Source organism: Pan troglodytes, chromosome 5 (genome assembly GCF_028858775.2).
Source record: "Pan troglodytes isolate AG18354 chromosome 5, NHGRI_mPanTro3-v2.0_pri, whole genome shotgun sequence".
NCBI classification, from domain to species: domain Eukaryota; kingdom Metazoa; phylum Chordata; class Mammalia; order Primates; family Hominidae; genus Pan; species Pan troglodytes.
Window position 1 is genome coordinate 20454887 of NC_072403.2, and position 20384 is coordinate 20475270.

The 20384-nt window shown below is 44.9% G+C and overlaps 2 long non-coding RNA genes across 7 annotated transcripts in view; one reads left to right on the forward strand and one right to left on the reverse strand.

Annotated features, from left to right (window-relative positions):
- Nucleotides 1-13260, forward strand: part of LOC107975068 (uncharacterized) — an 83545-nt gene extending 70285 nt beyond the window's left edge. For 4 of the 5 annotated variants that reach the window (XR_010157564.1, XR_001718276.4, XR_010157566.1 and 1 more), the window contains one exon: nucleotides 8357-13260. This is a non-coding gene — a long non-coding RNA (uncharacterized LOC107975068). The remainder of the gene's footprint in view (nucleotides 1-8356) is intronic. The other variant, XR_010157567.1, reaches the window with a different exon arrangement.
- LOC107975069 (uncharacterized) overlaps nucleotides 1-20384 on the reverse strand; it is a 417195-nt gene that overhangs the window by 54061 nt on the left and 342750 nt on the right. The gene's annotated exons all lie outside the window — the stretch shown is intronic.

Below are 20384 nucleotides of genomic sequence, written 5' to 3' on the forward strand. Positions count from 1 at the left end.
GGGCAGATCTCTTGAGGCCAGGAGTTCGAGACCAGCCTGGTCAACATGGTGAAACCCCTTCTCTACAAAAAAAAAAAAAATTACAAAAATTCGCCGGGCATGGTGATGCGCACCTGTAGTCCCAGCTACTCGGGGAGGCAGGAGAATCACTTGAGCACGGGAGGCGGAAGTTACAGTGAGCCAAGATCGCGCCTCCACGCTCTGCTTGAGTGACAAAGCGAGACTCATGCCCAAACCAAAAAAAAAGTGGGCTGGCGGGGAGCGGGGGAGAAGGAGGAGGCCTCTGACAGTGTGTCTCCCAAACTTTGGAGGCAACTGCTACCTGAAGATAGCCGAGAAGACTCCTTAGCTCCTTTCCTTTTGGTGTTAATGGCAGCAGTGGTAGCACATGGAATTAAACTCACAAAACACACAGATTGCTAGTTTCCAGAAATCCACATCCAAACTCCAAAAAGCCAGACATCGGTTAGATATATGTACAAACTCTGACCTGCCTGAGTTAACGGTTGACATCAGCAGTCTATAATAAATAATTAATATAGCCCTAGGAGACATAAAGCCAGCAACATGGTATCTCTCCCTCAGCTCTAAATGGAATGCCAGATAACCTACTTTGAACAGTAATGTGTTCACAGTATGTGGGAATTAACTGCTCAATATAATAAGTACTATTGAATTTCCCATCTCCATGCACATGGAGGGCAACTGCCACCAAAAACACAGTAATAACAGTAACTGAGTGATGAAAAAAAGAGCCCCATTTTTTATTACAACCTTAAAATGTTATAGGTTAAAATAATCTTAATGGGTTTAAAAAACAGCAATTAAATCTTTCCATTTCTGTTTTCCAAGACTGCAGCTGAGAACACGAGGGCCTAAGAGCCATACGGTGCTAGCCTTGCTAATAACGCTCTGTGAAAAATCTCATTAATTCAGTCTGGCTCTTCAGATCAGCCGCTAAATCCTTGTATTGTCACTCATCCTCTGGCCTTTTCAGGATTTCCATAGCCTAACTAGAAGTATCTCCATGGAAACCAAGCAGTCCTGCTTTGCACATCCCGGAACTTTTTGTTCCTGACAAAGCTTGACAAATCACATGCAGCATGGAGAGTTTAACATAGCGAACTAAATCCTGACCCGCACTTAGAAATGATAAACCCAAGCATACCAGCTTTATTATAAATGATTTCCTTACAAGATACTTAACCAAGCCAGTGAAATGCTGAACCAGACAAGTTTCAAGAACAAGGTGCTGGGGGGGAGAAGGGGGGGAAAAAGGCAAATAAATAAATAGATAAATAGGAACCCCAGGTGTGTTCAGCTGTAGGTTCTGCGAGCTCGTTTTCTGTCTAATTGACTTAAATTGAAAGCAACTGAAGGCGAGAAAGAGCGAGAAGGATGCTGTTTCTGAGAAGGCCTTCCTTTTTTTCCTCTGGAGAAAGTGAAATCCTAAATCCATTCCCTCATTTTCCCTAACTCCTGAAGAGAATGGGAATCTACAGGTCTCTATCCCTGGTGAGCCCGGAGGTTGAGTTTTCACAAGGGCAGCAAGAGTATCCCTCCTCCTCTTCCTGTCCACCTTCTGAAGAGGAGGAGACAGAGCCGGGTTGCAGGTCCTCACCACAGCGGATGCTGTTCCCAGAGGAAGGAAGGCCCCCCCGGGGCAAGGTTGCCAACATGACCCCACAGAGACCAGGAACAAACGTTCTTGCCTTTGGACTTCACTTCTTCACAGAGCCAGAGTTACAGGCCAACCTGAAGACGGTATCATGACTCACACACACTTATTCCTCAGCCTCAGCCAGGCTCAAGAGCAAGGCTGCTGAAGGAGGAAGGGCCCTTCATGGCCTCCTCTGCCTCGTGGCTGCTTTACCTGCCACTGATGAGGCTTCCCTGGGATGAGATGGAGACGAGGGCACTGAATGACTTTGAGTTAGGGGGGACTCAAGAGGGTGAGGGCACCATGATCATTACCCCTTCAGTCTCCTGTCTCCCTCTTGGCATCTCTGCAACACAGAAGGCTGGCAATGGTGAGACATTATATTGTCAATTATTCAAACTTTAGAATTTTCTGATGCCTCAACATCCCTGCAAATGGGCTGTGAGCACCTTGCCCAGGTGACCAGGTGCACCAGTGTGCTAAGGCTGGTCCGGGCCACAGGTTCCCCACTTTGTGCTCCCCTGACTGGGACCTAGTGACATCAACACCACCAGTGCAATCCCCTCACACCTTTTGCTTGTGGATTCCCCTCTGAAGTCCAATAAAGGCGCTTGTCTGAGTCCTCTCTCTCTCATCTCTTTCTCTCTCTCTCTGTCTCAACTCTGCACTACCTTGGTTGACACTCCTCCAACGTGGCCCCACGTGGCAGGGTGCTCTTCACGACCTTTGCTAGCCTCCATCCATCTACTTAATATGCTCTCCAAGTATAATTCCCATGGCCATGTGGGGTGATCTTTAAAGACCCCACACAGGAGATTGCTCCCCCATTTATAAAAAGCAAGTAACAAGAGAAGGCCCAGGGCAGTACAGGGAGGCCTGGGAAATGCCACAAGTCCTCCTTATATTCTGCCGCCTGAGCCTTGATTCCACTTGGAATCACACTAGGGGTATCTTCAAAGGTCTGAGACAGAAGTCTTCCTTCTTGGGTTCTTGGTGTGGAGGCTGGCGATGTTTTTGAGACACCATAATATCTGTAGCATTGGCGATGCCTTGCCTAGACAAACCACAGAAGACTAGACTGACCTCTGCATGGGGAGCAATGTCTGAACTCTCATCACCCAAGAACTCGCCAACACAGTGCTACTGGGTATTTACAACAACAACCAGTTCTGGACACATTGTACACGGTCTACAAATACTTGCTGATTAACTGAATTGGGGCCTGTAAGATCCCACAGCTCCCTCAGATTCTTCAAAGCAAGAGTAAATGAAGCTTAGTCTCATTTCAACCTTCAGTGAACACTACTGTGCTCTGTGAAAGTTGAGAATCCATATAATAATAATAGTAATAATAATAATAATGGCAGTTAGCTGTTATCAAGTTCTTACCCTGTAATACCAGGCATTCTTCTGAGTGTTTATTATATACATATATTAGCTCCTTTAATCCTCCTAATGATCATCTGGAGAAGATATTATTATTATGCCTATATTATTACCTTCATTTTATCAATGAAAATACTGAGACACAAAGGGCTTAACGAACTTGCTTAAATTCACAGAGCTGGGCTTTGAACCAAGGCAAACTCTAGCATTTATGCATTTAACCACTACCCTTTGCTGTCTCTTGTGATACTATCAATGCTAAGTGCCTCAAACCAAAATATTCAGTAAATTATAATAGCTACTGTTGGGGCTCAGAAAACAACACCCCAAAATGAAGACCTCAGAAGTGGCTTCAGAAGCATCCTCAGGGCCAGGCAAGGTGGCTCACGCCTGTAATCCCAGCACTTTGGGAGGCCGAGGCAGGTGGATCACATGAGCTCAGGAATTCAAGACCAGCCTGGCCAACATGGAGAAATCCTAAAAATATAAAAATTAGCTGGGCATAGTGGCACACACCTGTAATCCCAGCTACTTGGGAGACTGAGGCAGGAGAATTGCCTGAGCCTGGGAGACGGAGGTTGCAGTGAGCCGAGATTGCGCCACTGCACACCAGCCTGGCCGATGAACGAGACTCTGTCTCAAAAAAAATAAAAAAGAAGTATCCTCAGAAGCAAACATTTTTCTTCGACCTTCTCCTGTCCTCCTGTCTCTCAGTCCTATTCTCCCCCAAGACTAGTCATAGAAATTGGGATTCCCTCTTTCCCAAGTGGAGTCATACAAACCAGAACCTCTTTTCCCCAAAGCTAGGAATGAAACCTAAAAGTATTACTCTAATTTCCCTTCCACCTTTCTGTGTAAAAACTGGACATTCAGAAATGATCTGATCTACCTTGTTTGACTGTCAGTCATAAGACCTCCACTGCCATTCCAGAGAGAGTCCTGTCCCATTCCCAAAAGGAGGAAATGGTGCACAGAGAAGCCAAGAAGAATCTAGAAAGGCAGGCCTTGCTGGGTGTCCCCACTCAGTCTATTAGTATTAGATCATACCCTCTTTGTCCAATCACCTTTCTACAGGGTCGTCCATCCTTTGTGAAACCTAAGCATAAAAATGGACAATTGGCCAGGCATGGTGGCTCACGCCTGTAATCCCAGCACTTTGGGAGGCCAAGGCGGGCAGATTACAAGGTCAGGAGATCAAGACCATCCTGGCTAACATGATGAAACCCCGTCTCTACTAAAAATACAAAGAATTAGCCAGGCGTGGTGGTACGTTCCTGTAGTCCCAGCTACTCGGGAGGCTGAGGCAGGAGAATTGCTTGAACCCGGGAGGCAGAGGTTGCAGTGAGCGAAGATCCCGCCACTGCACTCCAGACTGAGCGACAGAGCGAGACTCCGTCTCACAAAACAATAAAGGACAATTTTCCAGACTCTATCTTTGAGTCTTCATTCTGAAAGCTCCTGTGTTTACCTGTTAAATACGTTTGTATGCCTTTTCTCCAGTTAATCTGTCTTTTGCAAGTTGATTTTTCAGTGAAACTTCGGAAGGCCCCTTGACCCCACCTTAGCAATTATGAAATGCTCGCTCTGTGTGGGGTACTACTCTGGCTTTATACACATCACCTCATTCACTATTATTAGCACCACTTTTCAGATGAGGAAACTGAGGCACAGAGAAGTTAAGTAACTCACCCAAAGTCATATAACCAATAAATGACAGAACCAGATTCTAACCCAAGCATCATGGCTCCAGAAGTTCCCATCAGCCAGTACCCTGGTTTCCCTGATCATTCGAGGAAAGATGTGGAGTAATATTCCATGGAACACCTGTTCTAGGCAGGGACATTCTCTTTCTGAACGACCCCATCCAGCCCATCAGACGAGCTGGGTATTGTTATCTTTTTTCTTACAAGACTTCCTTTCAAACTGCTTTTTTAGAGGTGCTCAAAACAACTTGAGGCCCAGAGTGAGCCGGTGGGAAGGGCTGCCCTTTGCCCTGGTCCTGGGAGGACACACCTGAGTGGACATAGCCTTTTGACCCCCCTCAAGAAGCCGAGAATAAAGTGCCTGTCACGCTCACACACAGGACTGTCAGTGAGTTCAGCTGAGTCCCGCTCTACATGCAGGCTCTGGAAGATCAGACAGCGCTTATTGGGTAGAGGGACAGTGCCAATGCTTGGGAACCTAAAATTAGGCCTACCAGCTGTGTTTTGGGTTTGCAGGCACGTGCACATCTGATCCATTCTTGAGCACACTGGGTATTGAAATATATATGAAACCTGCTTTCTGAAGTACAGAGAAAGCATAAAATTCTTGCACCTTTTATTTTATTTATTGTTTCTCTTCTGAGGCCCTAACTTCTTCTTTACAGCCCAGGGAATGACATTTCTCCCCTGTCCGTTTTCCCCTCTGGGCTGCTTCCTCTGAAGAAAACATCAACCCTCACCCTTAAGAAACCCGGGCGGTCACTTTGGGGCTGGAACACGGGCATGTCATTTCTCCTCTCAGCCTGGGCTCTCTGTTTCCTGGGTCACAGGCTCTTCTAGAATCTACAGCCTGCTACACTTAGCAAATGGGGCCCAAGGCTGAGCCTAAGGTGGTCCAAGAGCTGGTTCTTGGCTTAGGAGTGGATAGGCTGAAGTGCATGGTGCAGAGCCTTGGAGGAGAATTGGAGGAGAGGACCTGGGTTTACATCCCAGGTGAGGACAAGCTGGGCACGAGAGGGTAGGACAGGAGGCCTAAGACAGGGGGCAGAGAGCAAGCATACGGCCCCAGACAAAAGCGTTAGCCACAGAGAACCCGCAAGGTGGAACTAAGATTAGCAGGCAGTGCCCGGAAATATTCCTGGAGGTGTTTGCTCCAACAGAGTGAGAACTTTCTATAGCAGCCCTGCCCGATAGGACTTTCTGTGACAATGGAAGTGTGCTACAGCTGCACTAACGGATGAGGTAGCCACCAGCCACATGGGACAATTAAGCATTTGAAATGTGGCTTATGTAACTGAGGTACTGAATTTTTAATTTAATGTAATACTTTAGAATTTAAATGGCCACATATGGCTAGTGGCTACCATATTGGACAGTGCAGTAGGAAGAGGAAGGAGCTCTGCCAGTGTGCACAGTAAAATGCCACAGATTGGAATCAATGCCTGGAGCAATGTCAGCTCTTCCACTCTAGCCACCTGCCTTTATGCAGAAGCACACCTCAGCCACTCAACCTATGGTTGGCTCTCTAGTCTCTTTCCTGCCGCCCTCCTGGGAAGATGCCCCCATTTCTCTTCTGTAGCCCTTTTCAGAATGAAGTAGTCCTTGCTGTCAGGAGCGCCTTCCTGGCCCAAGTTCAATTTTACCTGTTGGGTGTACGCCCATTTCCTTAGTGCAGTCTTTTATGTCCTGAGCAATTCTTCCTGCCCCCGTGTTGACGGCATACACATTCTTCTGTCTATGTTACTTCTCAGACTCCCAATTCCAACTCTCTGTTTCTGGACTGTTTTTCCTCTTATCTGGGCCACTGCAGCCTCCTAGCTCACTTCCCTGTGCCTACAATTATTGTTTGCACAACAGGCTGAGTGATCTTTCAAACACATGAATGGGAACCTCTCTCTTTTAAGCATGAAATCATTCAGGAGCTTCCTTCCCAGGCATGAGCCAGTCTCTGCCTACCTCTTCATCTCATCCTGCACTGCCCTTCCTGAGGCCTCCATCAGTCCCTCCCTACCCATTGTCACCCCAGCTCTTCACATTCTATCAACTCCCTGCAGGCAGGGCCTTTGTCTGTTCATGCCTAGGGATGTAGTGCCTGGTGTATAGAAGGTGCTCAGGAATTATTTGTTGAGTGAATGAGTGAATAATGGATTAGTACTCCAAGGACATAATAGGTGTATACCATCACTAATGTATTGTTAATAGCCAACTGTAGTATATCCCTTAAAGTACTCAATATGCTTGAAAGATGTTTTTACATTGATCCCGAAATAAAAATGAAGAATGTGTTTCTTAAGTCCTGAGCCATACACCAGAATAAAGACTATCTATCTCAAGCGTGTGACTCCTCCCAGGCCCCACAGTATCTTGGGCTTGTCTCAAAATGTACTGTATTGGGCGAAGTGTGCTGGCTCACTCCTGTAATTTCAGGACTTTGGGAGGCTGAGGTGGGAGGATTGCTTCAGGCCAGGAAAGCAAGACCAGCCTGAACAACCTAGCAAGACTCCATCTCTACCAAAAAACAAAATAATAATAACCCAGCATGGTGGTGTGCACTGGTGGGGGTGGGGGTGGGGTCTGAGGTGAGAGGATTGCTTGAGCCCAGGAGTAGCTGCAGTGAGCTATGATTGCACCACTGCTCTCCAGCCTGGACTGCAGAGCAAGACTCTGCCTCTAAATAAACAAAAATAACATGAAAAAATTTAAAAAGTGTACCATATATTCCTTCCCCAGCAACTACACATTATCAGGTACCATTCTGGAACTAAAGTCTTAGCAGAGAAAATAGAGTTTAGAGTTTGAACAGCAAGATCTCAGGTGAACTTATAAAAACTTTTACAATTTTTACCCTTATACAATTTTTTTTCAAAACTAAAAACAATAAAGATGGCATAATAAATCAATGGGCTATCACTGGTGCTTACGAGTTCTTAAATGAGAATACACTGCAGGTACAATTTGCATTTACCATTCCTCACACACTCCAAACCCTTTCAAATTTTTACGTCCCACAGTTTCAACGATATGAAGACTATGAAGTGGTTTCCTTGTCCCGGGTCTTTCTGAACACCTTGTGCCTTTCTGACCTTGTGTCTTGAGGTTGCAGTTGTCCACCAGCTGATTCCCATCCCTCAGGGTTCACTGTGGTTGCAAAGATAAAATCATCTGTTTGATCAAGGTGGATAAATCTTTGAGAAGCCTTTAACTAATAAAAGTGCATGACAGCACAGGGGATTTTCCGAAGCCACTCACCTTCAGTTCTGCCCACAATGGCCCTGTGCTCGATCACAGCGGAGGATGATGGAACACTCCACCAAGCTCTGTCAGCCCCTCAACCCACTGGCCTCCACCCAGTAGCCCTCAGGGTCTCATATAAGGCCCTGCTTCACTGCCCTCACCTTCTTTTGACTCCCCCGGGGCCAACATTATGACTGAGTTGTGTGCTCCTCAATTCATACTTTGAAATCCTAACCCCTAGTACCTCAGAATATAATTCAGAATGTAACTTTGAAGATAGTTTATTTAAAGACGTAATTACAGTAGAGTGAGGCGCTATGGGTGAGCCCTAATCCAATATGACTAGTATCCTTATTTTGTTTTTTTAAAAAAGGAGATGACAACACAGATACTATCCAGAGGGATGACCAGGTGAAGAATGACCAGGTGAAGACACAGAAAGAAGACCCCCTTCTACAAGCCAAGGAGAGAGGCCTCAGAAGAAACCAACCCTCACAACTCCTTGATCTCACACTTTCAATCTCCAGACAGCATGGAAATAAGTTTCTGTTCTTTAAGCCCCCCAGCCTGGGATACTTTGTTATGACCACCTCAGCAGATGGACACAACCAGGTTGCAAAAGCTACTCTCTCTGCCCTACCCTCCCTTTGCCTGTCTTTTACCTTCCTTACTACCAGCTTCTTTTAATTGATTTTTATCAGGGACCAAGAGACGTTTGTGAATATTCAAATTAGAATTCTTAGACATGAGAAAAGTATACTGGAAAAAAAAAATCTATTAGGATTTCCCATAAGGCAGACCTGCGGCAGGGGCAGGGAGTGGCCAACTTAAAAGACCCTATAGGCATATCCAAACTGCGTTATGCATTGAGCAGGTTTTCAGGATAAGCCCAGAATGAGATCAAAATCCACCTGCCAGATGACCTGATGGGCCAATGGACTGTGGGAATCTTTTAGAGTGTTAGATTTTCTTGAGGACAGGATGCCCGTGAGGAAAACAGCTTGTAGAGGGGTATCTGTAGGAAGAGAGAGAAAACACAAGAGGATCAGATGGGGTCTGCCGCCTTCCTCATCTGAGCCCTTGAAAGAGAGAGAAGCTGAGGGGGTGGTTTCCGTGTGAGGCTTTGCTTCCAAGCCAGGTGACAAAGTGGCAGGCAGAGTGAGGGAAGGGCATTTCTCCCTGTGCTCGATCACAGTGGAGGATGATGGAACACTCCACCAAGCTCTGCCAGCCCCTCGACCCACTGGCCTCCACCCAGTGGCCCTCAGGGTCTCACATAAGGACATAAAGAACATATGAACATAAAGAACACTATGTCACATTGTCGGCACACGAGTTTTACGGCTGTGAGGATGCCAGAAAACATGACTGTGGGCAAGGGATCTAGAAGTGTTCATAGATCCATACAGTAGGCTCCTGGGGCTGTCCAGGTTTAGCTGGGGAGACTGGAGGTCTTATGGTCTGTGCTGCTGGTGAGATGGCCTCATCTGCTCACACATGTGGGTGAACCTGAGGAACTTGGGACCATAAGCTCAGCTCCAGTTGAACATCCAGAGGAATACTACCTTTTATGGATACGAATGTTCTTGTCCTTCTCCCGATGAAGTATCAAGCATCTTTTAAAGAAGGCTTACCATAACAGAAATATAAATTTATTCAAGACTTGGGTGAAGGAGACTGTTTTGATAATTCAAAAAGGCAGAGAAAAACTCAGGGAACTACATTCCACTTGGGAAGTGGATTGTTTCTTCTGTTTTGCTCAAATCAGTTCTAACACACCCTAGTGAGCATGAATGAGCTGGAAGGGTTCTCCAAATTTGCTTTAGTGCATCGAACAATTAACAGGCTTCAACATACAGACCTCAAAATATGCACTGTAAGATGTTGTCAGGGAGACCTCTTATCAATCTTCCCATCACGGCTTTGCTTCCTTTCCTGTCTGAACCTGGGATCTAAGGTCCATGGCTCCAACCACTGTCTGCCTTCAGTGTTCTCTCATGTCCTTCACGCCTTGCCTTTCCACAAATCCTGCTCAGCAAACCCCACTCTTAGACCTACTGGATGGTCCACCACTTCTGTGCTGGTATCTGCACTGATGAGAGCTGCCTAACCCCTACTCCTCTTTCCCCGGAAAGATGCTCTAGGCATTTATTCTGTATGTTCAACACTTCCCTCTCCACTGGCTCCTTCTCCAAAGCCTACAAACATGCTCGACACTCTCCCTTTTTGAGAAGACAGTCAACTTTCCCTTAGCTATAGTGTATATAGCTCCCTCCTTTAATACTCAAACCCAGGAAAAATCAGTCTATATTTCATCTCCCTATCTTCAACCAGAGCAATCTGCTGTCCTGACCCATCTCCCTGGAACCTGCCCTGCACTCCACAGAACCCAGCACTCCACGGAGCCCGCCCTGCTGAGACAAAGGTTATCCATTCATGTTATAAATCCAACTGAATTTTTCTTTGGGACACATTTTACTTTCTCTTTCTGGAATATTTGACTCTGCTGACTACCCCCTCTATACCCATTTTTTAAAAATATGAAATTTCCCTTTGCTTTATACACATATTTTAATCTGACTTCCATGACACTGCTCTCTCCTGAAATGTCCTCTGTCTCTTGCTTCTAGGTGAAGCTTGCCTCATCTTTTCTGATTCAAATATCATTTCCCAGTGAATCCTTTCTTGATCCTCCCAGATAAAAATGGCCACTCCCTCCTTCCTATCATTTAGCAGAGACTTTCTTACAGTCCCCATAGCACATCACTGACTGTGTCCACGAGCCTCTGAAAGGAGGCAACTGGAGATTGCTTGTGTTATTTAAATATTCTCAAATGCACAAAAGCCAAAATGTGCCCAAGTGAAACAAAGTACATCTCAAGGCTGGCTTTATCCTAGGGGTTGCTGATTTGTGAGCCTGATCTAGAAGAACATCCAAGCAACAGTTGGGAATAGGCCCAGTGCCCTTTCAAGGGTGGAGCCTAGGAATCCCAAAGATTGCTTCAGAGTTGCTAACTTTTTTTCTGGCTGGTTTTATGAGCAGAAGACTTTAAAGGTGGCAGTTCCTGAAATATGCCATAAGAAAAAGAGAGTGCCAAGTATATAAACAAGTGTAACTTTTTAAAAAGTTATTTGTAATCAAATATTTTAGAAGACACTGGGCGAAACAAAACAGCTAGGTCCATATACGGAGAAGGTAGCTGTATGTGTCTTAACTCCACCTGTCTCTTGCACCAGTCTGACTTCAGACACAAGGTTTGGAACTGAATGAATTACAGGTACAGTTTGCAGGTGATTTTGATGCTCTAGATCTAGTTCTTTTGGAAAAACTTGTTAAAGAACATATATTCGTGTCACTCCAGTTCGAACTGGTTTGGTGTGTGTGTAGTTTGTTTATTGAGGGGGGAAATGCGTTTTACTTTATAGTTCAGTCAAAATTAATGGATAATGAGGATAATAATTTGAGCATATTAAATCCATTTATTTTCATCTGCAGTAGCCTCATTCCTCACTGCACTGCAGCTCCCAAACCAAGAGCACAGTCTGGCAAACCTGCACAAGGTTCCTTCCACCATATAGAGAAGCCGCTGCTGCCTGTGACTGACAGGTTGGGAGGTCTACTGCCCTGGGGAAGAAGGCAGTCACGGCAGAAAAGGAGTTTCCAACAGAAGAAGTAGAAATCCTGGTCAAGCCTCCTATGGAAAGTAGAAAGAAGAGAGGCAGAGGAATTGCAGCAAATGATCAGGTACGTGTGTCCTGACCCTCCAGCAGCCCAGAGCAGACGAGAAAGCCCCCAGCAGAGGGGTTTAGTTCCCTCTCCCTCTCTGGAACTCCACAAGGGTGATCTCTCATGGAATGAGCCTGAGGCTGCAGTCGAAAGAAAAAAATGATGGTGTGGTACTGTTCGTGTGAGTGTCTGAGGTGGCAATCCTGACATTCCCTTGGCATTCATGCACCATGGAAGAATCCAGAAATTTCCTGTACCCCATGGGAACAAGAAAGGTGGCCAAAGAAGTGAACTGGAACACTGCCAGAAAGGTTGCAGAAGCCTTGGCAAAGTGACCAGTAGCCCTTGAAGGCTGCAGGGCAGAACTTCCAGATCAGGGATTGCTCACGAATGACAACCTGAACCCAGGAATGGGTCTGCAGTGCTGTCAGGAGCTGAAGGGGAGGCCTATTGAGGAGAGCTGCCAACCCTACTTGAGCTAAGAGAACAAACCACAAAAATAACTGATAGGGGTCTCATCAGCAGAAAGCAGCTCAGAGACCAGATCCAAGCAGTACACAACCCTACCCAGATCACCAAAGAGACCAGAATATTCCAGGGACACTACACAGGCCCAAGATCCCTGTCCTTCACCACTGAGGTCACACAGGCTCCTGGCCCTGCACACCAGACATCATGGAAAGAAGAGGGAGCGAGGTAGAAACAGCTCAGATATTGTATGTGTTATCTGTCGCTGTGTGACAAATTAGCCCAACATTTATTGGCTTAAAACAACTCTAAATATGTATTATCTCCTATAGCTTGTCCGAGTCAGAAATGTGAGAGTGGTTTAGCCATTGCCTCTGTCTTGAGGATCTCTCATGTGGCTGCAGTCAAGATTTGGACCAGGGTGACAGTTATCTGGAGCTTTGACTGGCATTGGAGGATCCACTTTGAAGGTGGCTCACTCACTCGTCTTCCAAGTTGGTGCTGGTTGTTGACAGGGAGTTGCTGCTTAAGTGTCTTCATGACATGACAACTGGCTTCCTCCAGAGAGGGTGATCCAAAAGACCAAAGTGGAAGCAGCATTGTCCCCAGAATTCTGACAGCATGACTTCAGCCATATTCTAGTGGTCACAAAGAAAAGCCCTGGTGTCATGATGAAGGGGATCCCGCAAGGGTACGAATCCCAGGAAGTGAGGCTCATTGGGGGCCATCTTGGAACATGGTTACCACAGTGAGGAATTCATTTTTGAACTGACTGAAAAATCACCAGAAAAGTGATTGATTTAACCAGAAGAGGTTGGAAAGTTCCTGACTATGAAAATTCTAAAATTCTGTCATACGAAGACACTTACACCTTTAACTTGAAATTTTTCATTTTTCCTGATCTACCCAGGCTTGAGAAGCAAAATTGATAATGGTTAGTTGGAGAACTGTAAAAAAAAAAAAAAAAGTTAAAATGTAATGTTTGCCCGGTGCTGAGTTGTGGCTGTTCAAGCAAATCTATTTCAGATGTTAATTTGGGTGAAGTTCCATTTTTGACAAATGAATATAGTTTTTTCTAGTTTGGGGTTTGTGGTTTCTTTCAGTTCATATCTAGTAGGCTTAGTTCTTGATTACTTTTCTTAAAAAATGGATAAAGTATCTGATCTTCCCCTAAAGGAATTTATACTATGGCTCAGAAGAGAAGAAAAGAAAAAGGAAAGGTGTAGTTTCACAAAGACGCATCCTCAGAGCAGCACACTTTTTGGTCAGAGGTGAATGGTGTCAGTTGGTGGTCAGACGAAGCAGGCTCTCTGATGTTGCCAGCTTCAAGCACCAAGAAGGAAATCTCAAATTCCTCTTACTTCCTAACCACCAGGCAACCGAGGCCCCATCACATCAGGATCCCACTCCTCACTAGAAAAAGCCTTCCATGAAAGGGGAAAAGAACAAACCACCTCCTGAGAAGGATCTCAGATAACAGTCTTACCCCGTGACTTCTGGAGAAAGAAAAATCTCCATAGGACTTGGGGGCTTGGGAATGTGTTTTCCTGAAACAGGATTCTAATAACATACCAGAGCTCAGATTTCCAGGATAATTGAAACCTTTGGTATTAATTGGAGAAGGGGAGGGAATGGGGGAGCTGGGGAATGCAGAAACTTTTTCCTGCTATTGCTGGAAAACTTTATGCTGTGGTTTTGGGGAACAAATAGCCCAGTGTTTCACTGCTTTGGGTCTGAAGGGTGGAGGGGAGGTGGGCACTGAGTGGGGAGGGAGATATGCTCTGTTCAGTCCACCTTTCAGGTTGGCAAGGGACGGCGCAGCTTGGTGCACTGGAGAAGGAATTCCTAAATCCTTATTATTTCTAAACTTGTGGCTTTGCAGCAGAGGCACAAGTTTTGGTCACATGCACATGTTGTAAATTTGTCCATCAGCAGATATCATGATTTTCAGAGGCAACTGGCACATCAAGTAGAAATCAATAAATAGTGTTCAGTGACAATGAAAGGAAATTATGCAGCTTTTTAAAAAGTAGCGTTATCATTGCTACACCATAAGGAGAGAAGAGCGGTCCAATGGGCAGAAGTGAGAACTACAAATAGAATTTTTCACTTAGCATTCATTTGGTCTTCTACTTGTATCCACTTAATAAACACTGTGTCTCTGGCCAGGCTGGTCTCGAACTCCTGACCTCGTGATCCACATGCCTTGGCCTCCCAAAGTGTTGGGATTACACAAGTGAGCCACCGTGCCCGGCCCTTCCTTCCTTTTAAATAACCTCCATAGGCCTGAGGGTTCACATTGGAGGACACCAGGATCATTGATTCAGAAAAACTTGCAGAAAAACACTCAGGGGGAGGGTGTAGGATCCAGGGTATCTTAGCCTAGAGCTGACTTCCCCAAGGAACTGTGGTGTGGCGTGGATCTTTAAACTCTGTATTTAGGAGCCTTCATACTGATGTTCATCAAGTTGATAACTATAACCTTTTTGAATTATTCCTGAACAGGACAGCTGCCTCTGTTTCCTCATCTGTAAAGTGGATATAATTTGATATCTTACAGGGCTGTAAAAATTTAATGAAAAGATATCTAAAGTGGCCAGCACAGTGCACTTTATGAAAATGCAACTTCCATCCCTGGCCTAATCTACAATATGAAGGAAATGCTATTTGCCTCATAAAGTTATGAGAATTCAATGAAAAACCTATAAAAGTATTAAATATTATATCTGGGATATGGAAGATTTAGCAGTATTAGCTCAGAAATTATTATTTCTATTATTAGTAGTATTAGTAGCCTGTCCTATAATTTCAGAGAAGAATAAACGTCTCCCTGCTCTTACTCCTAAACTCCACCCTCCCCACCCTGCCCTCACTTGCACATCTCAGTGAATCTTTGTGAAGCTTTGGGACCTAGACTTCTGCACTTCCTTGCCCCATGGGAATGTGAGAAGCTTTTCATTTGTTTCAGGGGCTGCATTTATATAACGGATACCCAGATGTTTGCTTGGCAAGTCAAGACTCAGCTAAGGAAATTCATTTTTGGGTTGAATAGGCAGACAGGACTGATGTTAAAAACACGAGAATGGGAGGAAAAGGGGGTTCAAGTCACTATAAGGCTGGCAGAGGCCAGGGTTCTGCTCCAAGGCAATCCCTGGGAGGTGGCGAGACTTCATAGGGCTGCAGCTGGGTGGCTATGCAGGAGAACTGGCTCCATGATGCACGGCCCAGGGTGCCTCCATAAAGGTCATGGCACCACCCAACTGATGTGAAGCACAACATTGCATAATAGGTGGCCAACAACAAACCTGGTGATCCTCATAGACAAAGAACCAAGCCTGTCTGTTGCCTGCCTTCCCTTTCAGTCCATTTCTACCCCACCTGGACCCTGAGACCATAAGAACAAATCATCCAGCAGTCTGAAAACTTCTGTAATAAAACAAGTCTTCCATATTAGAAGAGCCTTGTTACTTCTGGTGGGCGCAAGGGTGTGGGAGTGGGCGGCATGATTTCTTGCTCTGCTCAGACTTCATCAGGTAGAAAACCGTCTCCCCAATTTACCCTCTTCTTAGTTCTCTTCCCAAGCTATCTCAGGGATAAATAAGAGACAGAGCATGTCTCCTAGGGTCACATTTCACGTCAGCCCCCTTCCCATCCACCTGAAGTCCAGCTCCCCCTTGGTTGAACCTTCCCCTTCCATGGGGACTATGCATGTTTCAGTAAGGCGATGCTGGGAGACCCTTCAGAGTGTGTCCTGAACTGTAGATCAACTGTTTCAATTTACAACTCCAGTTCCAGGCCGGTGTTTTTTTGTGCCAAATCCTAAGAAAGAGATAAATGGAAGAGGAAGGAGAAAATGGTATGTGAAGTCTTAATTGATGTTGAACATCTGATCGGACTTCTGCGAGGGCCCTGCTTTTGTCCAGAATACTTGGGGGTCCTTGTTTGTTTTTGCACTTATAGAATGCTTCTATTTATGTCTGCTATGTTTTCAGAAAATCAAAGGGGAGATGCATTGTTAAGAACACAAAGATCACCACAGAGCTGGACGGTCTATAAGGGAGCAAAATGAAGTTTCTATCAATACACAGAAAACAAAACGCTTCAAGCAGAAACGGGTGCTGGTGGCCACAGGAAGGTGCCTCAGTCATTGAGCTCTCGGGCTGGGGAGGTGTTTAGGGTTTCTTTGAAGGCTCCATGGGTGTTATTAGATATGTCTGGAGCTTGTTGAATAGTATTTATTAGAGGCCTTCTTGATGCTTCTTCTGTCTGATAGGTCATAACTTTTATGACACAGAAATAACCAAAATGAAGAAGCAGAGACAACTCAGAGATTATTTGCCAGTTCTCCAAAGACTGCCAGCCATTTCCACGAGGAGCATGCTGGATAATTTATGAAAACAGAAATCATCTGTGGGAGTGAAATACAGCCCCATGCGCTGCAGCAGTCATAATGAACAAAATAAATTCCATCGTTATGCAGATGTTGCACAAGGGCTGTCAGCGTGTCGAGGAAAATTTACTCCCTGTCTCCGATGCAGGAGACAAACAATTCCACGAAATGAAAAACAATGCGGAAGGAGAACGTAGAACCTGGCTTTCTGTCTTCTCGAAGAAGTTTTGCTGTACGTGTGGAGCAGTGAACTTGGACAACAGTAGAGTCCAATGAACCATTTATTTCCTGCAGCATTAGACAGGGAAACTTAAAAAAAAAAAATTCTGGTATTTTGACCTGGAAACATTAATTAAACACTAGGAAAATAAGGAAAAGACGATCCATTTGAGTGACAGGTCTATGTGTCTGCAAGTGAAACTAAAATATTGGCTGTTTTGAAGAAACCAAATTATTCCCTTCCCCTTGGCGCATATGACTTTAAAGAAATTCAGAAATCATTCTCTCCAATGTCTACAGTTACATGTGGCCCAAACACTGCCAAAAGTCTCTGATTTCTGGCATAACCTGGAAGAGTAATCTCCCCTCACCTCTGTGTCTGGTTTTGCTAAAATTTAGAAACTGCTGTGGTTCCTTAGCTAGTGCCAAGGAGTTATATATTCTGGTCTCCAAGCTACATGCAATTACTTGTCTTGGCTGTAATCTGTCTGGTACTCAACCTCCTTGGTAACTTTGCCATAAACCATATCTCTCTCTCTCTTTTTTATTTGGGGGAGGAGGGTATTTCCTCACCAGGAATTACGTTCCCATTAGATGGCTTCATTATTCGTTATGACTGCCAATTTGCCTGGCTCCAGAAACCTTTTACGGATCAGGAGTGGTTGTGCCCTGGCCGTCCAGCCCTGTGGATTCCCCCTTGAATTCCGTTAACCAGGCCTCCCCACCATCTGGAATGCACCTGACTTGTCACCCAAATAGTATGTGTTGGCTCTTTTTCTTGGCCTCTTTTTTTTTCCTCTTAATAATCTCCACTGAAAAGCAGAGGTAAATAGTAATTTTACTACGGAATATTCTGAAGGAGAAGGTGGCTTGCTTTTCCTTTTCTGAATTTTCAGGAAATCATAAAGATCAGTAGGTAGATAGAGCTAGTCTATCATTCTACGATACTTACAGAAGTATGTAATTTACACTGCAGCTATCACTAACAAATTATCCAGCTCAGATTGGTTGGAGGGTAGGTAAAATGTCTTTCCACATTTCCTAAAACAAAGAGAATCGTGCTAGGCAATGAATCTGCAGTGGGCCTAGACTGGTGACCATTTATTTAGAAGCCAAATAACTTTAGTCCTGCAGCTTTGCTTAGCTCGGGGTTCTCTCACAGTTTCTGCATAAATTTACCATAAAATCATAAAGCAAAACATAAAAAGAGAATGGTAACAGTAAAGTAGCTATGCCACAAACTCAACAACGATTATATATTCTATCTAGGGCACACTTAACTCTCTAATTGCTCATTGTAATTTAAATGAAAACACGTGTTTCTTGTTAAATTCATCAACTACATTTTTAAGTGCTGCCGAAGAGAACTGTGATTAAGGCTGAATGTTCACCTCATGGTTTGGACAACCACAGGGCTCAGGCGTTATCAGGATATCCTCTGAAGTTAGAGGCCCTTGATGGCCATGTGGCTTTCCAAAACCAACAACTCTGCAGGACAGAGAGGAGAGCATCTGGGAGAAATTACTCAGCTGGGATTCTTTGCACACCGTGTGCTGCTGTCTCCCATGTGTCCAATTGTGACGACCCTGAGAAGTTCATCTGGATCCAGCTCTATTTGGAATCCAGCCCTTTGCTTGCTAAAGATACTCTGTGGATTTATAAAATCCTGACAAACTGGAGCAGCCTCCCAGCAAAGGAGCTGATTCCCTTCTGGTCTCAGGGAAGCCGTCCATCCCCCATGGGACCAAGAAAGGCATTAAATAAGGCGATGACTGTAAAGATCGCCTGTGCCGAGTAAGGATTTCAAGCCACTGTCTGGCACAGAGCGATCGCTCGGAAACACTGGTCTCATCCTTTTACCTGATAAGCACGATTTGATATTAAGAATGGAAAGAACAATGTCTTTTCTCTTCCTATGCCCAATAATTCATTTTTAGTTAAATAAATAACTCTATATATTATGATGCAAAAAAATTGAAAGAAACATTTAAAAGCTCCTTCATTCAGCTATTTTAGGGAAAAGCCCACCTTTTTTTTTTCTTTGAGATGGAGTCTCGCTCTGTCACCCAGGCTGGAGTGCAGTGGCGTGATCTCGGCTCACTGCAAGCTCCGCCTCCCGGGTTCACACCATTCTCCTGCCTCAGCCTCCTGAGTAGCCGGGACTACAGGCGCCCGCCGCCACGCCTGGCTAATTTTTTGTATTTTTAGTAGAGACGGGGTTTCACCGTGTTAGCCAGGATGGTCTCAATCTCCTGACCTCGTGATCCACCCACCTCGGCCTCCCAAAGTGCTGGGATTACAGGCGTGAGCCACCGCGCCCTGCCGGGAAAAGCCAATCTTAAGTCATAAAAATCTAGGATAGAGGACATTTTTTAAAGAGTGGTACAGTAGTTCCCCCTTATCTGCAGGAGATATGTGCCAAGACCCCGGAGGAATGCCTGAAACATCAGGTAGTACTGAACCCTATAGATACTGTTTTTTTTCTAAACTTACACATCTATTCATTTCAATATTAGTTTTAGGCACAGTATGACATTAACAACAATAACTAATAATAAAACAATTATAACAATATGCCAGCATCACTACTTTTGCATTTTGGGGCCATATTTTAAAAATTGTTTTGAAATAGGGGTCTCACTCTGTCACCCAGGCTAGAGAGTAGTGGCATGATCTCAGCTCACTGCAACCTCCACCTCCTGAGTTAAAGCGATTCTTGGGCTTCAGCCTCCCAAGTAGCTGGGACTACAGGTGTGCACCACCACACCTAGCTAATTTTTGTATTTTTTATAGAGATGGAGTCTCATGTTGCCCAGGCTGGTCTCCAACCCCTGAGCTCAAAGCAGTCCACCCACCAGGACCTCCCAAAGAGCTGGGATTACAAGCATCAGCCACCTCACCCGGCCTGGGGCCATTTTTAAGTCAAACTAAAGGTGACTGATACACAAGCTCTGCAGTGCTGTGACAGTAGACCTGAGAACCAAGATAGCAACTAAGTGACTCACGGACAGCTGGTGTCTGCAGTGTGGAGACACTGGACAAAGGAATAACTCACATCCCAAGCAGGACGGGGTGGGACAGCCCAAGATTTCACCGCCCTACTCAGAACAGGCACTCAATTTAAAACTTACGAATTGTTTGGTTTTGGACTTTTCCATTTAATGTTTTCAGACCGTGGTTGACCACAGGTAACTGAAACCGTGGAAAGTAAAATGGCAGAAAAAAAAATGCAGGTAAGTGGGAAATATTGTACTGTTGTTTTCAATTAGACATAGCAATTGGAATGAATTAATCAAATTGCTTTTCCTTTTTAAAAACTGAGCTAACAAGAATGATTTGTGAATAGCTTATTGATCCATGTGGAAGAATATTAGCAAAGTGTTTGGGAGTCTGTAATAGTCTGGGCTGTGGAGAGGAATAGGAGGTGTATCTGTCAATCATTCAATCGAGATTTATTATGAGGAATTGACTCACTCAGTTATGAAGGCTGAGTAATAAGGCAAGAGAAGACCAATGCCCCAACTTGAAGACAGGCAGAGAGAGCGAATGGTCCCTTACTAAGTCATTTGTTCTATTCAGCTCTTTGATGGATTGAAT